Raw genomic sequence first — 20,494 nt, forward strand, 5'->3', positions numbered from 1 at the left:
CGTGTTCGTCATTACAAGAGCTATTTATGGTAAGTATTTCAGAAGCACCACAGACCAATAACGAATATACATAAAAACAAAACATAGTTTTCTGAACAAAAACCGGGTAAATGTCAAAAAGGACCAAGAAAACGGGGAAATATCGATTGGTCATCAATGAAAACCGTACCTAAAATCTTCTGAACAACATTTTTGTAGAATATTTGGATGCTGTAAAATCTCGTCTTGTGTTACTTTTACTATGGTTCAAAAAATAAAGGACGAAAAGGACATGAAAGGAATTGAGTTAGAGGGATGAAATATTCTACAAAAAGATTCACCATTCGATTTGACCGAAGAAATGTAATGTCAAAATGAAGCTACAATAACGCTTTAGAGAGATATGAAGCTATTTTCTCACAAATTAAGGGTCCAAAATTAAACCATTAATCACGCGATATCTCGGAAACTTGACCTATGGTGAATATTTCCTTTTGGGTTCTTAGTACACTCACCAAGGGCTTTCATCTCCAAAAGGAATTTTCCACCCACTGACTTTGAGTCCCATTTTGTAGCACAGTGTCATTTATCGATATTTTCCGAAAAATGTGCACCTTCTCGAGGCCATAACTACCTGAAGGAGAGTTCCAATGATTTTGCGATGTACTAGAGAGTTCTTTATTATTGTCTTGGCTACAATTTTTGTCTTCGTGTTGGATCGAAAATCTCAGTGGTTTGGTTCTTATATGCCAAAATATTCAAAAATCCTTGAAAAATAACTTCAAGCCAAAATCCGGGGGCTCGATTTTCACCGTAGACATATGGTCTAGTTGACTTTTTTGCTCAGTACAATCCCAAGAATCAGAAACTCCAGGCGCCCGATAACACTTTTTTCCTTCCATACAAATCGCCCCGGCCTACTGAGGGTATATCTCTGTCGGCAAAGCCGACTGATACTTTTTTACTTGTTTATATCAATATTTGTGGAAGAAATAATTTATGTCTTTGTAGCGGAGGTTACCATGAATTTCTGAAAACCCCCACCTATTTATGTATAGCCTTTTCACTCTACGCTCTGGAAGTTTCCTAAAATCAGCCTATCATGAGTTTATTACAAAACTTCTGACTAAATTAATTATCCTAATTTTTCGAGTGTATTTCGTCTACATTCAATCAAGCATAACCCGCATGAATGGTTGTTAAAAAGACGCCCCTTTGTTCGATATCTGCTGGAGTATCTGTCAGCTATTGTCTGATATCAACAACTTCATAGAATGCTGTGAGCTTTTGACAAAAACCTTTCATGAATATTAAAAATGTGAATCCTATAGATTTACATCTACAACATTTGAATAAAAACCACACAGCAAGAGGGTTACCACTCAAAACAAAAACAACCACATGGATATTGATGTTCAAGAGCAAAACTCTGAAAAAGGAAAAACGCGATGATGGCTTTGTAAACTGTCATGATGATGGGTTGTAGTCTTCGTTTTTGTTTGGTGATGCTACGATGACCTGACCTGATGATATTGACATTAGAATGATTTCACATTCAGTATTCAGTGCTAAACTTTCTTTGCAGCAAACAAGGTGTCATCATTCCCATTTTCCATAAATTCATCGTCATCGTGACAGCATAATAATGATGATGTACGTTTGAAAAAGAAGGAAGGTCTTTGTAGGCAACCACCACATGCGCAAGGAAAGTGTAAACAAACCGGCAATGAAGTTGCACTTGAAAGCGAAGCAACAACACAACAACACAAGTATACATCCTTTATGGAAAAAGAGCAATGCATTTTTTGTTGGACAAAATTTAAATTTATCATCTTCAAAGTGGAGAACAGCCTGCAGTCATGACAAATATTTGCTTAGATTTTTCACAAGCATTGGCCATTTTGGAAAGTGTAATTTGACAAATCCAAAAGAAAATTTCCTATGAAGGACAATATTTTGTACGAAATTTTTTTAATTGTGGCCTAAAAGCTGATACAGTACTTGTGATTTGTTGCTCATACTTTCCGTTCCTGCTTTTGTATCCTTTCGACAAGTTTCTCTTTCAGGATGTAGAAAAATAATTGTTTGTTCCACTTTTTTTGTTTTGAAAGAAAAGGGAAAAAGTGATGACTTGCATGACATCAAGTGGTTGGTGAATTGCATAAAATATTCACTTGTTCTAAACAATTTTTGTGCCGAATAGCCGAACATGTTTGCTGTCATTGTTTTCCAAGGAAAACAAAAACAAAAGAATAAAATACGTCGAAACAACAAACTGGGTCAATTGTTAAAGTAGATATTCATGTAGGTTTGTATTTTGTTGTTTTTTTTTTGTTATATCGTGTAACTTTTATGTGCATTTGGTAGCGACGCCATCACAGTCATCGTCGTCTAATTGACAGTTTTTCTGCTGCGCCGCTTCTTCATTTTCTTCTTATATGCTCGCTCATAGGAAAACATTATATATTTTCTCTTGTTGACCTGAATCCTTAAGCAGTCAACAATGATGGCAGGCAGCAAACAGGAAAAAATGGCCAAAAACCATTTGAGGGTATGACATGGCCAATTGCAATAACAATGCAATATAAATGGCCTAGGGAAGGAAGTACACTGGGAGGAATAAATGGTACGGAAACATAATTTCCTTCTGTTCAGTGTAAACATATCACAATGATGGTTATGAGTATTAAACCTAAAACAAGTAAAAAAGTATCCGTCGGCTTTGCCGACAGGGGTATAACCTCAGTGTGAGTGAATTGAAACACTTCTTTACCAAAAAAACTTATGTATTTAGGGGGTTTTCAGCATTTAGGGCGTATGAACTTGCCGGCAAAAATATGGATTTGGATTAAAGCTGAAATGTTTTGCGTGGGAGGAACCTAAAGGAATGGACAGACATAGTCCAACTTGGAAGTGGGGGATATTATTTTGGGAGTCATTCGTCTCGATAGATTTCGAGCTATTTCAGGCAACATGGACTTGCCCACGAAAAACGTGTTATCGCTGTAAACAGCGACACAAGGAGTACGTTCGGCAAAAATTTCCAAAGGATCCTCCCTCGAACACTTAAAACATAATGTTGAACATTTGTGTGGGTGGTACCCCAAGGAGTGGACCGAAAGGACCCACTGTTGAATATAAGCTAAGTTTGGACACATTATTTCGTTTAGTTTGTACCAAATCCGTTGCTCCGTTTATGAGATATCGCACGTACCATTTTAGCGATTATTTTCGAAATTTTGTGGGTAGCTACCGGATAGAGTTGTGCCAATTGAACTATACATGCTGGCCGTAGGGGTTTTTTCAGCTTTCGGGTGATTTTATCAAGAAGTATGGACTTGCCACTCAAAAAACCGCCGTAGTAGGTGCCTTGAATGCAACCTGTTGCAAGAAAAATCAAAACGATTTGAGAGGAGGTCCTAAGCTGCACTTTTACGAAATTTTGTGTGGGAACCTGATCTATGATGTATGATGATCTACGATGTGCACAATATTGAACAAATCGGAAGGCAGTATCCAGAGTTATTGTGAGCACAATTTTAACAAGTGTACCGATGTGCCCCATCATAGAACTCGATTTAATGTTGGGGGTCTTTACAGCTTTTGGGCCATTTTCTCAGGAAGTATGGACTTGCCCTTGACAAAAACTTGTACCGTCATAATGGGGACAGTGAATACAATTTGTTATAAAAACAAGTAAGAACGGCGTTAGGTTCGGCCGGGCCGAACTTGTTATACCATCCACCACAAGTTGTATTGAAGTAAAATGGAATAATTAGTTTCCTTTCGTGTATGAAGAAGACTTAATACTAAATTTCAGCAATTTCGGTAAAACAATGTGAGGCACCATTCTATGGGGGCTATTTCAAAACGTCGATCTATACCGACAAATTTCTGACGGAAAGTTTTTAGGCTCAAAGAAGACTAAATACCAAATTTCCTATATTTCGGTAAGAGAATGTGGCTAAAACTAAAAAATACCGAAAATCAAGAAGTAAGCTTCTATGGGGATAAAGGAAGACGTGAACCTATACTGATAATACTCTTCTGGAATATTTTATAACTCTTGGAAGACGAAATAACGAATTTCAGCCATTTCGGTTGGATATTGACGTCACAATCTTCAGTATTACGAAAATCCGGAGGTACCGTTCTATGGGGGTTATATCGAAACGTGGACCTATACAGAAGAATTTTAGTCAGAATTGGGGCAATATGAAAGCGTGGACCTGTACAGACATATTTCTGGCGAACAGTTTTATATAACATTGAAGACTAAATACCAAATGTCAGCCATTTTGGTGGAATATTGAAGACACAACCTTCAAAATACCGAAAATCGGGAGGTACCATTCTATGGGGGCTATATAAAGGCATGGACCGATACCGACGAAGTTCTGGGGGAAAGTTTTATACCATCAACGTAGACTAAGTACCAAATTTCAGCCATTTTGGTAGGATAATGAAGCTAAAACCTTAAAAATACCGAACATCGGGAGGTACCGTTCTATGCGGGCTATATGAAGGTGTGGACCGATACCGACAAAATACTGGGGGAAAGTTTTATACCCCTAAGGAAGACTACGTACCAAATTTCAGCTATTTTGGTAGGATAATGAAGCTAAAACCTTAAAAATACCGAACATCGGGAGGTACCGTTCTATGCGGGTATATGAAGGTGTGGACCGATACCGACAAAATTCTGGGGGAAAGTTTTATACGCCTAAAGAAGACTACGTACCAAATTTCAGCCATTTTGGTAGGATAATGAAGCTAAAACCTTAAAAATACCGAAAATCGGGAGGTACCGTTCTATTGGGGCTATATCAAAACGTGGACCGATATATCCCATTTTCAATACCAACCATCCGGAAAGTAATAAAAACTTCTGTACCAAATTTTGACTCTCTATCTTTAAAATTGCGAGCTGTATCTTGATTTCAACAGACAGACGGACGGACAGACGGACATGGTCAAATCGACATAGAATTTTATGCTGATCAATAATATATATACTTTATAGGGTCTCCGACGAATATTTCGATGTGTTACAAACAGAATGACAAATTTAATTATACCCTCCATATGGTGGAGGGTATAACAAAATCAAAACGATTCGAGAGGAGGTCTTAAACTGCACTTTTCTCAAATTTTGTGCCATTTTAGTTGGTGCTGTAAGGGTTTCAAGAAGTATGGACTTGCCCCCGAAAAAATTGGCACGGTGCGCCTTAGCTAGATTTAAATGAGAAGTGCTTACACCTGAGAAGTTTTTGAGGATTCTGAAACTACATTGTTCACAGATGAGAAAAATCAAAAAACAGAAAAAATCGCCGGAGGGATTTTCAAAGTTAGCATTTTATGGCATTTTTTAGGCTTTCACTATTTTAAAACCTCGAGTTACGATGGGACTAAAGAAAATGTTGTAGCAGTGAAAATTCTCCACAAGATTGACCTTTATGACTTTTTCCTATGATTTACCATTTTTGAGATTTTGAAGTTAAAATTGGGACAATGGACTGACTGTATCGTCACCTTATAAAACAATGCCACGACTGCAATTCCCAACTTAAACTTATATATCTAAAAAATGGTACAGCCCAAGAAAACATCACACAATCAATCTTGTAGAGAATTTTCACAGATATAAGATTTTCATTCAACAACATTGCTCTTTCAGAATCCACAAAAACAATTTGAACTTCAATATCTCAAAAATGGTAAATCCTACGAACAAATCATTAACGTCAATCTTATAGAGCATTTTACAACATTTTCTTTAGTCCCATTATGATGCGGCTCGTGGTTTCCAAGCAAAATCGTGAAAAACCCAAAACAGCCGCTAAAATGTGAACTTTGACCTCGATTTATTTGAAAATCCCACCGGCGATTTTTTTTTGTTTTTTGGTTTTTCTCATCTATGGACATTGTAGTTTCAGAATCCGCAAAAACTTCCCAGATGCAAGCACCTTTCATTTAAATTTAGTTAAGGCGCACCGTGTTGGTATAAGGAATCGCAAGGACAACCTTTTGAAAAAATTTCACAATGATATGAGAGGAACTCTTAAACTTTACTTATTCCGAATTTTGTGTGGGAGGTACCCGAAGAAGTGGACCGATATAGTCCATGTTCGAACCCGATCAACATCTGAAATGAACAATACGACGTGCAAAGTTTGGACCAAATCGATTGTTCCTTTCGAGAGTTGTCGTTCACACCATTTTACAGAAAAGTTTTGAACTTTTGTGGGACCGATATGGCGCATCTTCGAACTTAAACTAAGTTTGGGAAAGATTTTACGAAGTGCAAAATTTGGTTCGAATCGGTTAGTCCATTCGAGAGTTATCGTGCGATACAGCCAGTTAGCCAGACAGACGGACGGACATTGCATCATCAACTCTAAATTGTTTGGAACGGATTTCGTCCAAACATACTTGGGCCTAAAACTATTATTTCTATGAGGCACAGTTTGTTCGTATAAGTGCTGAGTGTATAATAAGGATGTCATTAGACCTACCACCTAAAGTTGCAGTATTTTTCGTATTGATTCCCTCTTAATAATTCAATTCAATTTCACCACAATTTAGTAGCAAACATATAATATTGGGTTTCAAATGGTGCGTATAAGTATTGACGTAAATCATACGCAATGTATGGCACTACATACTTCGTCTTCTTTAGTCGTATTAGTCAAGTTATTGAAAATTGGAAAAATATAAGCTATTTGTTAACATCCCAATTAACAATGTTTCATATTAATTACAGCTGAAATAATAATTTATATTTATTGTTATATGTATATATATTTTTTCTAGAACTTGTATTATTCCCTCATAGTTTTCATTAGTTTCAGAATTTTTCCCATTTTTTAAGTGTAACCCTAAAACAACAACACAAAAACCACAACTCTATCGTCCCATAGAATATTGCATGATAGCAAAATTTTAACACTATAATCTACGGCTTCGTAGGGCACGAATTGCCAATAAAACACGCAAAATAAAAATATCAATTTTGGGCACTGCAATTTTGGCGAATTTTCGGTATTTCCTTGAAGCAGGAAAACTGTTTGGGAAAAATATCACAAATTCCATGAACATGTATTGAGTCACGTGCTAACATTGTGATGGGAGGCCAAAACACACAAATTTTAAACACATACATACATAAATTTAATATGTAATTCTTGGACAACATGTACATTTTCTTCTTATGAAGTCAATATTTACGTTTCGTGTAAATTGGTAAATTTGTGGGTTACTCTCATAATAAAAAATAATTATAAATGATGTTGCTTAAAACTTACAGTTTTCAAAGTAAATAACAATTTGACCTAAGCTTATTATTTTGCATGAGAAACGCACATAAATTATACGCAACATATCCAAATTTTTCGCATTAATTTTAATCATACACAGAATACACACATATCAAAACAATAGATGAAGCTGTTCATTTGGTTTAAGGGAAAATATTTAAAAATTCAAACAATTTATTGTTAGAACAACATGTCTTTTTGCATACTTTCCCCTTAACATATTTTATGGCACATGTCACATACATTACATATATAACAACTTTTATGTCCTTAAGGTGTCCCAGTTTTATAAAGAAAGTATTTTTATATTTTCCATTTTTATATGCATCAGGAAGCCAGAGTTTATGGGAACAATGTACCTGGTTGCAATTTTACATTGTACTTTTTCGCTTCATTTGCAAAAAACATCGGAATAAAATGCAGAACTTCTTTGATACAGATGTAACAAAACGGAAAAAAACTAATATATATTCGTATAAAACTGCGAGTTTATGTTTTAATACTAAGACTTACCATTCATATACTCTATGATTTAGAATTGTTTTAAAACATCTGAATATCTGGAAAAGAACAAGAACAAGGAGAATATACCATTAAATTTTTGAATACACATTTCTTTCAGATTTTTTAAATTCTATTATTCTTCTTTAGGCAATGTTTCTTACTTAAAAATACATTTATAGAAAGTACGTTAGGGGCGTTGCGTCAACAGATCCCTTAAGTTATAAAGAAAGAGTACACAGTGCCCCTGAACTAACTTTAAATGAGAGGTATTTTCGTATTTTCGTAGGTTTTACCATTTTAAGATAACAAAGTTCAAATTGGGACAATGCCCTGAATGTACCGCCTCCTTATAAAACTGACGTTCCTATTGAAATCCTGAAAACCTAAAATAAACCTAAAAATTTTAACTTTGACAGCGATTTATTTAAAAAGCGCTGTGGCTATTTTTATATCCTCAGCTTTTAGGCTAAAAAGGGTATATATACATTCATACGGGCGAAATGTGTCTCATCGAAATAATGGTTAGGGTCTAATCAAGTATGTTTGGACGAAATGTGTTTCAGAAAATTTGGAGTTAATTTAGCAATGTCCGTCCGCCTGTCTGTCTGGCTGGCTGGATAGCACGATAACTCTCGAACGGATGAACCGATACGGTTCAAATTTTGGCTTTCATAATATTTTGTCTAAACTTAGTTGAAGTTCGAAGATGAGCTATATCGGTCTACTCCTTCCGGTACCTCCCCCACAAAAGTTCGAAAATGTTCGGAAAATTTGTGCGCACGATAACTCTTGAAGGGAGTAACCGATTTGGTCCTAACTTTGCCCATGGTGAAATGTGTACCAGACTTAGATAAGGTTTCAATATGGACTCAATCGGTACATTCCTTCGGGTACCTCCCACACAAAATTTCGGAAAAAAATCAGTTTAGGGCCTGCTCTGGAATCGCTTTGATTTTTGTTGTAGCAACTTGTATTCACTGCCACCCATACGACGGTACAAGTTTCATCAGGGGCAAGGCAAGGCCTGAGAAAATAGCCTGAAAGTTGCAAAAAAGCCCTATGACACCGTGTGTAGTGGTTGGAGCGCACATAAACTCTCGAACGGATCTACCGATTCGGTCCATAATGTAACCTTCGTAATATTTTGTGCAACCTTAGTTTAAGTTTGAAGATAAGCCATATCGCTTCACTCCTTCAGGTACCACCCCACAAAAGTTCAAAAGTGTTCGGAAAAATTCTGCGCACGATAACTATTGATGGGAGATACCGATTTGGTCCATACTTTACACATACTAATATATCTACCACATATAGGTCAGGTTCGAATATGGACTATATTTGTCCACTCTTTCGGGTAGCTCCCACACAAATTTTTGGATAAATTCACTTTAAGACCTGCTCTCGATTCACTTTGATTTTTATTGAAGCAACTTGCATTCGCTGCCTCAATTACAACAGTAAAAGTTTTTTCAGGGGCAAGTCCATACTTCTTGAGAAAACAGCCAGAAAGTTGTAAAAAAACTGGAGAGCTCGAACCGAAATACTACGTTCGTCCACACTTTGGATATCGCAATATTTCTTCGAATATTAGATGAAATTCGAAGGTGGTGCATATAGGTCCACTCCTTCCGGTACCTCCCCGCCCCCAAAAGTTCGAAAATATTCGCTAAAATGGTACACGCGATGTCTCATAGTCATATCAACCGATTTGGTCCAAACTTTGGATCTCTAAATATTGACGAAACTTAGTTTATATTCAAATTTGGGCCCTATCTGTCCGATCCTTGGGATTCCACCCACACAAATGTTCAACGTCTTTGTGTGGTTAAGGGCCTGTTTGAGGATCCTTACTGTTTATAGCGATATTATGTTTTTCGTAGGCTAGCCCTATCTATCGATATTCCCGCAATTTTTTGCACTTTAAATACATACGTTTTTTGGGAAAAAGTATTTCAATTCACACAGGCTGAGGTGCCGACAGAGAGGCAAAGCCGACTGATACTTTTTCAATTGTTTTTTGATTTGTCTTCTCTATGAACATCCATTTAAAGTTGGTTCAGGTGCACCGTGTGGAGTGATAGGTAACAACCTAGCTAAGAGAAAAAATGAAAATGTCGTTGGTTCTATCGTTATAATTGAAGTAACGGTACATATAACATTACTTTTTTCGGTAAAAAAAAATATTCAAAATCGCAAGAAAATTCGTTGATTTTGTGTGGACTACATTATTACGAGTTATTGGAATATAACCAAAAAGTCTAACGGTATCCCGCTGGTCTAATTGTACACAAATTAGAGGAGCTCTCGAACTATCAATTTCTAAATATATTAGCTGCGGCCATCTGTGACGCCGGGGTATACACATATTGTACGGATTTAGTTTTAACTTATCTCCGTGTCGACGTTGTTGTATTCCCCAGTACGATTTGTACCAAAGAAAACAGGGTTCGTTTCAGTTTACGTTTCTTTATTTACTTTATTATTTATTACACTTGTTCGAAGCCGTCTTTAGTTACTAAGCACGCAGCTTCTCTATTAAGAACACAGCTTTCTTTCTTTATTAAGCACGCAGCTTTCTTTAACCGACTATTCACTTTACCGTCTAAAACACAACTAACTCGCTGTTGCTGAGTCCACTTGTATTTATCCCAATCTCTCCTTGTTCCGGAATTCTCCACAAAGCAGATCTGGTAACATCTCGAATCTGTGCAACAAACACACAGACGCACACTCGCACTAAGAAAGATCGGAAAATACAAGTGGAAAAGCACAACAATGACGTAATTATCAAAACAATCATAAAAGAGAGTGCAACATATGCAAACAAATACAACAGATTGCAAACTAAGCGATAATTGCATGCTTATGTCTAAAAAAAATGTCCAAAATGTCTGAAACACATTAAAACCATTATTTCGATGAGGCACATTTTGCCCGTATGAAAGTGTATATCACGAATATTGTCAAATATTTCATATTCCATTTCAGAAAAAAAGGATAAAATTTTTTCGCGCTACATCAAAGGTTTTTGATATGTAGGTTAAGAAAAAAATTCTCAGTACGAATCTGGTCGCGAGCCAATTTTTGGTTGTTGCGGACAAAAGTTATGGCGCTTTTATTTCGCTTTTTAAGAAAGAAAATATTATAAAAACGCAAATTATTTTAATGAGCACAATTGTTACAAAAAAGTTCTCTCGAAGTTACTTCAGCGAGTAGATTGCATAATACCTGCAAAATGTTACACAGAATTCGCGGAATGCACAAAAAATTGATAAATTATTGAATATAAGTCTACTTTTTTCAAAATTAAGGCCCATTTAGTGGTCATAAAATTACAAAAAAAAATTGTTGTGGATCCAAACTTCACGGCAAATCAAATGAGACTACAATCATACAGATTGGTGTTATAGTTTGGATGTTACAGCCAAAATAAGCACATATTTCGGTCAAAAAAATAATTTTTTGTTTAAAAAAATATTTTTCACATGCTTTATGTAGTAGAAAATATTGTAAAAATTTATAGGAATACTTCCTTCATTTTGCTTAAATCTCCCAACAAAATAGACGGATTTTGCTTTATTGACATTCATATTAAAGCTTTCCCATTAGGGAAGCTAATTGGGTTGATGGGGATATACGTCAAAGCTTCTGAAATAGAAATAGAGGTCAAATAACCCATTTTTATTTATATGCATTTTTAAATACGTGTAAATCGCGTAATTATCAAAATCAGTTTGTCCGCATGTGATTTTCATGTACAGTAATACCGTATCTTTTAATTTGAATATAGTTTTCGAAATTTAATTTGGTGGCTAAGATGTAGCATCGGCTGCATCTTAGTGCCTAAAAACCTATATAACGTCGCTAACTTGCGCGGAGTGCGTATGCTTTTTGTCCGCATCCGATTTCAGTGTCCACCATAAAAATCTACATCGATATATATCTATTTCAAGGCGGTCAACGAAGAACCGTGGATGTAGCATCACACACTATTTTTTGGGATAAAATGAATGTAGCTCCCTTATCAGTGAAGTTTTCAAATCTCTGTTTCCGCTAAAACAAAGATGCTGTATTAGTTGTTTCATTGCAGTGGAAACGAACCGCAGAAAACGCGATAAAATACGCGATATTTCCAAAAACAATTTTAGGTGATTTTTCTACTTTGGATTTTCTTGTAACTCGCGTTTTAGTGGATGGATTTTCACGGAGAATGATTTATTAGATCCGGAACGTAAAAAACTAAAATGTGCAATCAAGTACGAGGAAATCGAATGACAATTGTAAAAATTAGGCCCGAATAATATGATTTTTAGAAAAATATTCACACAAAATTTCGTCATTTCGATACATATTTCTGTGAAGCTGTGGAGGCTACATTCACGATATACGTATCAAAAAGCTCAGAATCGCAAGTACTATAATCCTATTAAAGCCTTTTTGAAAAATCTGTTTGCGGAACGCGACTAGAAGAAAATGTCAAAAAACACTGTAAATTTGGCTTCAAAATGTCAGCGTCATTTATTGGTAGACGCTGATGAAATTTTGAAAAGTTATACAATAGTGAGATTATCCTTATTTAGTTGGCTTCTACTTTTACTTTGACAGGAAAATCGTGAGAAGTGTGGTTTACTCACAAATCGAGAGAAAACAAAAAAAGACACGTTGGCTTCAACCCATTTTTACCCATTTTCTAACATAAATATAGCCACAGCTTCCACGCAAATTAACTTTTGAGGCCAATATTTTTTGCCACGTCCAAAAACATTTCATTTTATCCATAAACATTTAATTTGTATAATATACAATCACAAGTCGCGTGTTCTAAAAGGGTAAACCTTGGCTTCAGCTATGTTAAATTTTCAAAAATATTGGTGATATACCCTCGTTAGCATAAATGCTGAGGGTATAAGTATAATTTTAGGAAAATTTTCCGAAATATTTAAATAAGAAAGTGGGTGGAGTCTGGCCAGACGCATGTGTTACGAATGTACATATGTCAAAAAATCCTTGTAGCTCCTTTTCTGTAGATCATTTTGACTTTCTTTCATTGGAAAGGTAAGAACATTTCATGAAGCTACCTGGAATCTCAGGTTCCTACCTTTATCGTAATCCAGTTTAAAATGCAAAATAAAATGAAAAAGGCCTGGCCAGACTCTGGTGTCCAATGGAGGGTTAAAGTGTTTCACTGAAATAGCACATTCTTTAATAACTTGAGTACACCAGCAAATTTTTAATGTTACTGTTATGAATCTTTAAAATTGGAATAAATAAAAGCCATTTCAAATTTAAAACGCTACAATTAGCCAAACTGTGGCTTTAATGCTAGGGATATAAGACCTTTTGAAGACTGTGGCCTTTAATTGTCTATAATAAGTTAAAAATTTGGCATAAGTTGACAGTTTCTTGTTAGATTTATATAATGAAAAGTGGATGATAGAAGACAAATGTTGTACATTTCTTTCTAAACTTCAAATTCCTATAACTTTCCTTCCTATGACTTCTATTGCATAGTAAGGTCTATTGTTGGCCTTAGGATAAGTTGATCTTTAAAATATTGGATGAGTTTTATTGCTTTGTGTCTGGGCCAATATACTATAATGCAACGAGAGCATGCAAGTGGTCAACTGATGACATGAGGAGACACCCTCTTGCAGTTCTCAGGGTGGCATTTTGTCATGTTTGAATAATTTTCCATCGCGTTGCACTTATATTTGCAGACCGCATTGGCGCCGCATAGCCTCAGACCGAACTATCGCGTTTTATGTGGTCAACAAGAGTTATACATCTGAAACACGAAAGCTGAAATAAGAAAAAGCAGAGGTTAAAGAGTTCCGGATATATCACCCGACCTTGGAGAACTCCATGTTTCACTCTACATATGTTTGTAAAGGCAACAATATTGAACTTCTATGGAGGAGGTACCTGCTTTCGATAGTTATCGTGCCAACTGGCCATTTTTATTGGTCACCGTAAGATTTTTTAGATCTTTCGGACCATTATGATGGGAAATGTGGAAGTCTTCATCTGGAGGTCTAGACTTAAGTTTGAGAGAAATTGGGTCAGCCACTTGCCATTTTAGGTGGTCACCTTTGGATTTTTGGAGACGATTTTTGCGCTTAAGTAAAGAACGAGGGCTGCTCTCCGTTTTGGCTCTAGTAGTTGTGACTTTTGCTTTAACATACTGATTTAACATACTGTTAAATAGCAACTATTATAAAGTATCACTTTAATTATACCCTACACCACACTGTGGTAAGGGATATTATGTCTTTGTGCATTTGTATGTAACATACAAAAGGAAACGAAATAGACCCCCAGTTCCTTTTGGGGATATACATATCATCACTTTCTGAGTCGATTTATGCATGTCCGTCCGTCTGTCCTTCTGCTCATGTATTTTTGTTCGCAACGTACAGGTCGCATTTTTTCCGATTCAGCTGAAAATTGGGGAATATAAGTTTTTCAGTCATAGGAAGAACGCCATTGCTTTTGGTGAAAATCGGTTCAGATTTGGATATAGCTCCCATATATATTTTGCTGCACCAAACACGCTATATAGGTCCGATTTTTATGACATTTGGGATGTGTTACTGAATTCGATCTAGAAATAAGTATGCCAAATTACATCGAAATCGGTTCAAATTTTGGATATTGCTCCCATATATATTTTTGGCAGATTTGACGTATTTGCGGCACCAAACACGCTATATACGTACGATTTTGATGCAATATGGAATGTGTGACTGGATTCGGTCTAAAAATAAATCTGCCAAATTACATCGAAATCGGTTCAGATTTGGATATAGCTCCCATATATATTTTCGCCCGATTCCAGGTATTTGCTGCACCAAACACGCTATATACGTACGATTTTGATGAAATATGGAAACTGTGACTGAATTCAGTCTAAAAATAAATGTGCCAAATTACATCAAAATCGGGTAAGATTTCGATATAGTTCCCATATATATTTTCGGCCGATTTGAGGTAATTGCTGCACCAAACACGCTATATACGTCTGATTTTGATGAAATTTGGATTGTGTGACTGAACTCGTTCTAAAAAAAGTGTGCCAAATTATATCGAAATTAGATTTGAATATAGCTCCCATAAATATTTTCGCCCGATTTCGCGTATTTGCTGCACCAAACACCCTATATCTATCCAATTTTGATGAAATTTGGAATGTGTGACGGAATTTTGTCTACACGCAGAAAAATTTATGTTAGAAATATGTTTGGATCCAAACAAATATATGTTTGGGACAGGTTGCAAACAAATATATGTTTGGATCCAAACATAATATGTTTGGGTCCAAACAAATACAGTCTAGATGTGGTGCAAAAATTCAATACTTTAAGGGTTCAGTTCTACTGAACTAAACTAAAGGAATATATTAGGAGTTTATTTTAGTCAGATATCTGTTATAGTCTAGAAGTTATGGCCAATTTTTATAAATGCAAAAGGTTGTTGATTTTTTCCATAGGATCTTTTTTTCATGTTTTTGGCAATATGTGTCACATGGAACACTTTATGTCACAAATTGCCAAAAACATGAAAAAAAAGATCCTATGGAACAAATCAACAACCTTTTGTATTTAACAAACAAACTTTTGATCAATTGTGTTCCACCTCCGTTATGTGAAGTGCTGCTGTAAAGCTGAAAATTCGGGAGCTTCAATAAAACAGTTGCAGTAGAAAATAAATGCTTTAGGGACCAATGTTATATGTTTCCTTTACATTTATAAAAGCTGTGGACTTGTCCACTTTCGAAAAAAATAATTTTTATTACCTTATTTTTATAACGCGGGAGGCGTTAAATTTAAGCAAAAATAAATTTCAGTTTCATATAACAATACAACATTTTAAAATATTTTGATTTAAAAACTATTATTCTTGAGTTTTTCAACCTAGTCCTTTAAAACAATATGTTCCATACGCCACATTGTTCGTTACTTGACAAAATTTGGCAATTTTTTGTTCCATACGCCATAATTTTTTGTGAGGAACAATTCGTTTTTGTCTTTTTTTGTTCCATACGCCAAACAGTATGGATATGGAACATAAAAGTTCAAAGTTCTTTTGTTTCATACGCCAGACTTTATGGATATGGAACAAAAAAGCAGATTTTTGCGTCCAAAGTGGATATGGAACATATTGACATTTCTATATCTCAAAAACTATAAGAGATAGAGGAAAACCGACTAGCAATTCAGAAAAAGAAGGGTTGAAAACTTTGAAAGGTACCTGTAGCTCAAAATGTCCAAAATGGCGTATGGAACACTTAAGCATGACACCGACGATATATATATTACATATTCGCAGTGGTGTAGGGTATCATAAGTCGGCCCCGTCCGACTATAATCTTTTCCTTACTGGTTTTAACACTTGGAATACATACCATAAATCTGACGGTACGTATCGCTATCTGGGGTCTGTACCTGATCAATCTCGGCTATTATCTTTGTCACAGTCTATTACATCATGAATTCTACTTTACCGTTCATGATTTTCGTTCAAACATTTTATGATTTAAACTTTTATCAGAACCACATGATTTTCTATACCTTTTATGATATGATTTGCTATAGCAATTCTGTTACCTCATACCATTGTATTTTATCCCCTTATTAGTTGAAATATTTCTTCATTGAAACCTTTATTTAAATACTAATTTTCTTTGAAGTGGGGTTTAATGGCTTTATCCCCTCCTCCTCCTCTTCCACAGCTATTAATTATTTTTTAATCATTCTTTCATTTCCTGTCTGCTACTTGTTCTTTTATTGTTGTTATTGCAATTGTCTTTGTTGTATTACAGCAACAACAACAACAACTATTGAAATATATTCTTAACAATGCTGATGATGATAGAAAACTTTGGTTTAATCACAGCAATCGAGAGTTTGAGTGGCGTTCGTTGCATGGTGGCCACAAAGTTCATTGATACTCTGGTCGTCTATCAGACGTCGACTAAATGTCTGGTGGTTCTTTTTTCCTGATTTAGTTTTGGCGTTTTGGTTTGTTAGTGTTGTGCGAAACAAATTTGTTGCATGGTTTCTGTTGCTTCTGTTGCTGCTGCTATTCGATACGACGAGACAATGTAGCAGACAGACACAAGAGACACACACAAACACACGCGGTTGATTAGTCATTTCAATAGAAAACAAAATTCTCAACATCTGTGCTGCTAGTTAACCGCAATGTGGTTGACTGTTGTTTTGTTCGATAGTTGTTGGGTGGTTGGTTGAAGGTGGTGACTAATTGAAACATTAAAATTCGGGCCCCCCCAAAAACGCCAACACCGCCCAACCGCTATTCTAAGTTCATTTCCTTAAGTTTTGTAACCAAATCTAGTTGTGGGTTAAAAAAGCGAATATTTTGCTATGTGTCATATGTGTTTTTATAAGGTATTCAGTGGTATACTCCTTCTGAATATGTTGATTAGGGATGTCGTTTGCGAAATAAGCAAATGAGTAACCAATTTGTTACTCATTCGTCTTTGAATTAGGACAGTGATCCGGATCGTTCGATTGAACGAGATTGCCCAACTAACATGTACCCCCGCTCTTCACCCCTCGCTTCTTGTGCGATTCTTTCGCCGAACGTTGTACCCATCGCAACGTTGCAAGCTACAGGTGACGGTGACCTTTGTTTCCCGGGTCACGGTAACTCTACTCTTTCGGTAACTGCACTCTTTCTTTCGTAAAGGGTCATAAGATGAACTCTTTCTTTCGGAAAGGGTCATAAGATGCACCCTTTCTTTGGGAAAGGGTCATAAGAAGCACCCTTTCTTTGGGAAAGGGTCATAAGAAGCACCATTTCTTTCCGAAAAGTTCATAAAAGCACCTTTTCTTTGAGAAAGGGTCATAAGAAGCACCCTCTCTTTCAGAAAGTGTCATAAGGAGCACCATTTCTTTCCGAAAAGTTCATAAAAGCACCCTTTCTTTGAGAAAGGGTCATAAGACGTACTCTTCCTTTCAGAAAGTGTCATAAGAAGCACCCTTTCTTTGGGAAAGGGTCATAAAAAGGGCCCATTCTTTCAGAAAGGGTCATAAAAAGGGCCCATTCTTTCAGAAAGGGTCATAAGAAGCACCCTCTCTTTCAGAAAGTGTCATAAGGAGCACCATTTCTTTCCGAAATGTTCATAAAAGCACCCTTTCTTTGAGAAAGGGTCATAAGAAGCACCCTCTCTTTCAGAAAGTGTCATAAGGAGCACCATTTCTTTCCGAAAAGTTCATAAAAGCACCCTTTCTTTGAGAAAGGGTCATAAGACGTACTCTTCCTTTCAGAAAGTGTCATAAGAAGCACCCTTTCTTTGGGAAAGGGTCATAAGAAGCACTCTTTCTTTGGGAAAGGGTCATAAGAAGCACCCTTTCTTTCGGAAAGGGTCATAAGAAGACCCTTTCTTTCAGAAAAGGTCATAAGAAGATCCCTTTTTTCAGAAAGGGTCACAAGAAGTACTCTTTCTTTCAGAAAGGGTCATAAGAAGCACCCTTTTTTTCAGAAAGGTTCATAAGAAGCACTCTTTCTTTCGGAAAGGGCCATAAGAAGGACCCCTTCTTTCAGAAATGGTCAAAAGATGCACCCTCTCTTTCAGAAAGGGTCTCAAGAAGTACTCTTTCTTTCAGAAAGGGTCATAAGAAGCACTCTTTCTTTCGGAACGGGTCATAAGAAGCACTCTTTCTTTCGGAAAGGGTCATAAGAAGCACTCTTTCTTTCCGAAAGGGTCTCAAGAAGTACTCTTTCTTTTAGAAAAAAGCACCCTTTCTTTTAGAAAGGGTCATAAGAAGCACCCTTTCTTTCAGAAAGGGTCATAAGATGCACTGTATCTTTCGGAAAGGGTCATAAGAAGGACCCCTTCTTTCAGAAATTGTCATAAGAAGCACCCTTTCTTTCAGAAAAAGTGATAAGAAGCACCCTTTCTTTCACAAAGGGTCTCAAGAAGTACTCTTTCTTTCAGAAAGGGTCATAAGAAGCACCCTTTCTTTTAGAAAGGGTCATAAGAAGGACACTTTCTTTCAGAAAAGGTCATAAGATGCACTCTTTTTTTCGGGAAGGGTCACAAAAAGCACCCTTTCTTTCGGAAAGGATCATAAGAAGGACCCTTTCTTTCGGGAAGGGTCACAAGAAACACCATTTCTTTCGGAAAGGGTTATAAGAAGGATCCTTTCTTTCGGAAAGGATCATAAGAAGGACCCTTTCTTTCGGGAAGGGTCACAAGAAGCACCATTTCTTTCGGAAAGGGTTTTAAGATGAACCCTTTCTTTCGGAAAGGATCATAAGAAGCACTCTTTCTTTCGGAAAGGGTCATAAGAAGGACACTTTCTTTCAGAAAAGGTCATAAGATGCACCCCTTCTTTCGGAAAGGGTTATAAGAAGGACCCTTTCTTTCGGAAAGGATCATAAGAAGGACCCTTTCTTTCAGAAAGGGTCATAAGAAGCACTCTTTCTTTCACAAAGGTTCTCAAGAAGTACCCTTTCTTTCAGAAAAGGTCATAAGAAGCACCCTTGCTTTGAGAAAGGGTATCAAGAAGTACCCTTTCTTTCGGAAAGAGTCATAAGAAGGACCCTTTCTTTGAGAAAGGGTCTCAAGAAGTACCCTTTTTTTGAGAAAGGGTATCAAGAAGTACCCTTTCTTTCAGAAAAGGTCATAAGAATCACCCTTTCTTTGAGAAAGGGTTTCAAGAAGTACCTTTTTTTCGGAAAGAGTCATAAGAAGGATCCTTTCTTTGAGAAAGGGTCTCAAGAAGTACCCTTTCTTTCAGAAAAGGTCATAAGAAGCACCCTTTCTTTCAGAAAGGGTTATAAGAAGCACTCTTTCTTTCGGAAAGAGTCATAAGAAGCACCTTTTCTTTCGGAAAGAGTCATAAGAAGCACTCTTTCTTTCGGAAAGAGTCATAAGAAGCACCCTTTCTTTGAGAAAGGGTCTCAAGAAGTACCTTTTTTTCGGAAAGAGTCATAAGAAGGACCCTTTCTTTCAGAAAAAGTTAATAAGAAGCACCCTTTCTTTGAGAAAGGGTCTCAAGAAGTACCCTTTCTTTCAGAAAAGGTCATAAGAAGCACCCTTTCTTTCAGAAAGGGTTATAAGAAGCACTCTTTCTTTCGGAAAGAGTCATAAGAAGCACTCTTTCTTTCGGAAAGAGTCATAAGAAGCACCCTTTCTTTGAGAAAGGGTCTCAAGAAGTACCTTTTTTTCGGAAAGAGTCATAAGAAGGACCCTTTCTTTCAGAAAAAGTTAATAAGAAGCACCCTTTCTTTCGGAAAGTGTCATAAGAAAGACCCTTTCTTTCAGAAAAGGACATAAGAAGCACCCTTTCTTTCAGATAGGGTCATAAGAAGCACTCTTTCTTTCAGAAAGGGTCATAAGAAGTACCCTTTCTTTCAGAAAGGGTCATAAGAAGCACTCCTTCATTCAGAAAGGGTCATAAGAAGTACCCTTTCTTTCCGAAAGGGTCATAGGAAGCACTCTTTCTTTCAGAAAGGGTCATAAGAAGTACCCTTTCTTTCCGAAAGGGTCATAAGAAGCACCCTCTCTTTCGGAAAGGGTCATAAGAAGCACCCTTTCTTTCGGAAAGGGTCACAAGAAGCACTCTTTCTTTCAGAAAGGGTCATAAGAATCACTCTTTCATTCAGAAAGGGTCATAAGAAGTACCCTTTCTTTCCGAAAGGGTCATAAGAAGCACCCTCTCTTTCGG

The 20,494-nt window shown here is 36.5% G+C and overlaps 1 protein-coding gene across 1 annotated transcript in view; it reads right to left on the reverse strand.

Moving 5' to 3' along the window:
* LOC141393974 (PP2C-like domain-containing protein CG9801) overlaps nt 1-20,494 on the reverse strand; it is a 98,156-nt gene that overhangs the window by 47,869 nt on the left and 29,793 nt on the right. The window contains exon 2 of the mRNA XM_073967658.1: nt 7,809-7,855. The gene's annotated coding sequence lies outside the window, so the exon portion shown is untranslated. The remainder of the gene's footprint in view (nt 1-7,808; nt 7,856-20,494) is intronic.

The sequence above is a fragment of the Musca autumnalis genome, unplaced genomic scaffold, assembly GCF_047663935.1.
Source record: "Musca autumnalis isolate F117 unplaced genomic scaffold, ASM4766393v1 scaffold_1, whole genome shotgun sequence".
Taxonomy (NCBI): domain Eukaryota; kingdom Metazoa; phylum Arthropoda; class Insecta; order Diptera; family Muscidae; genus Musca; species Musca autumnalis.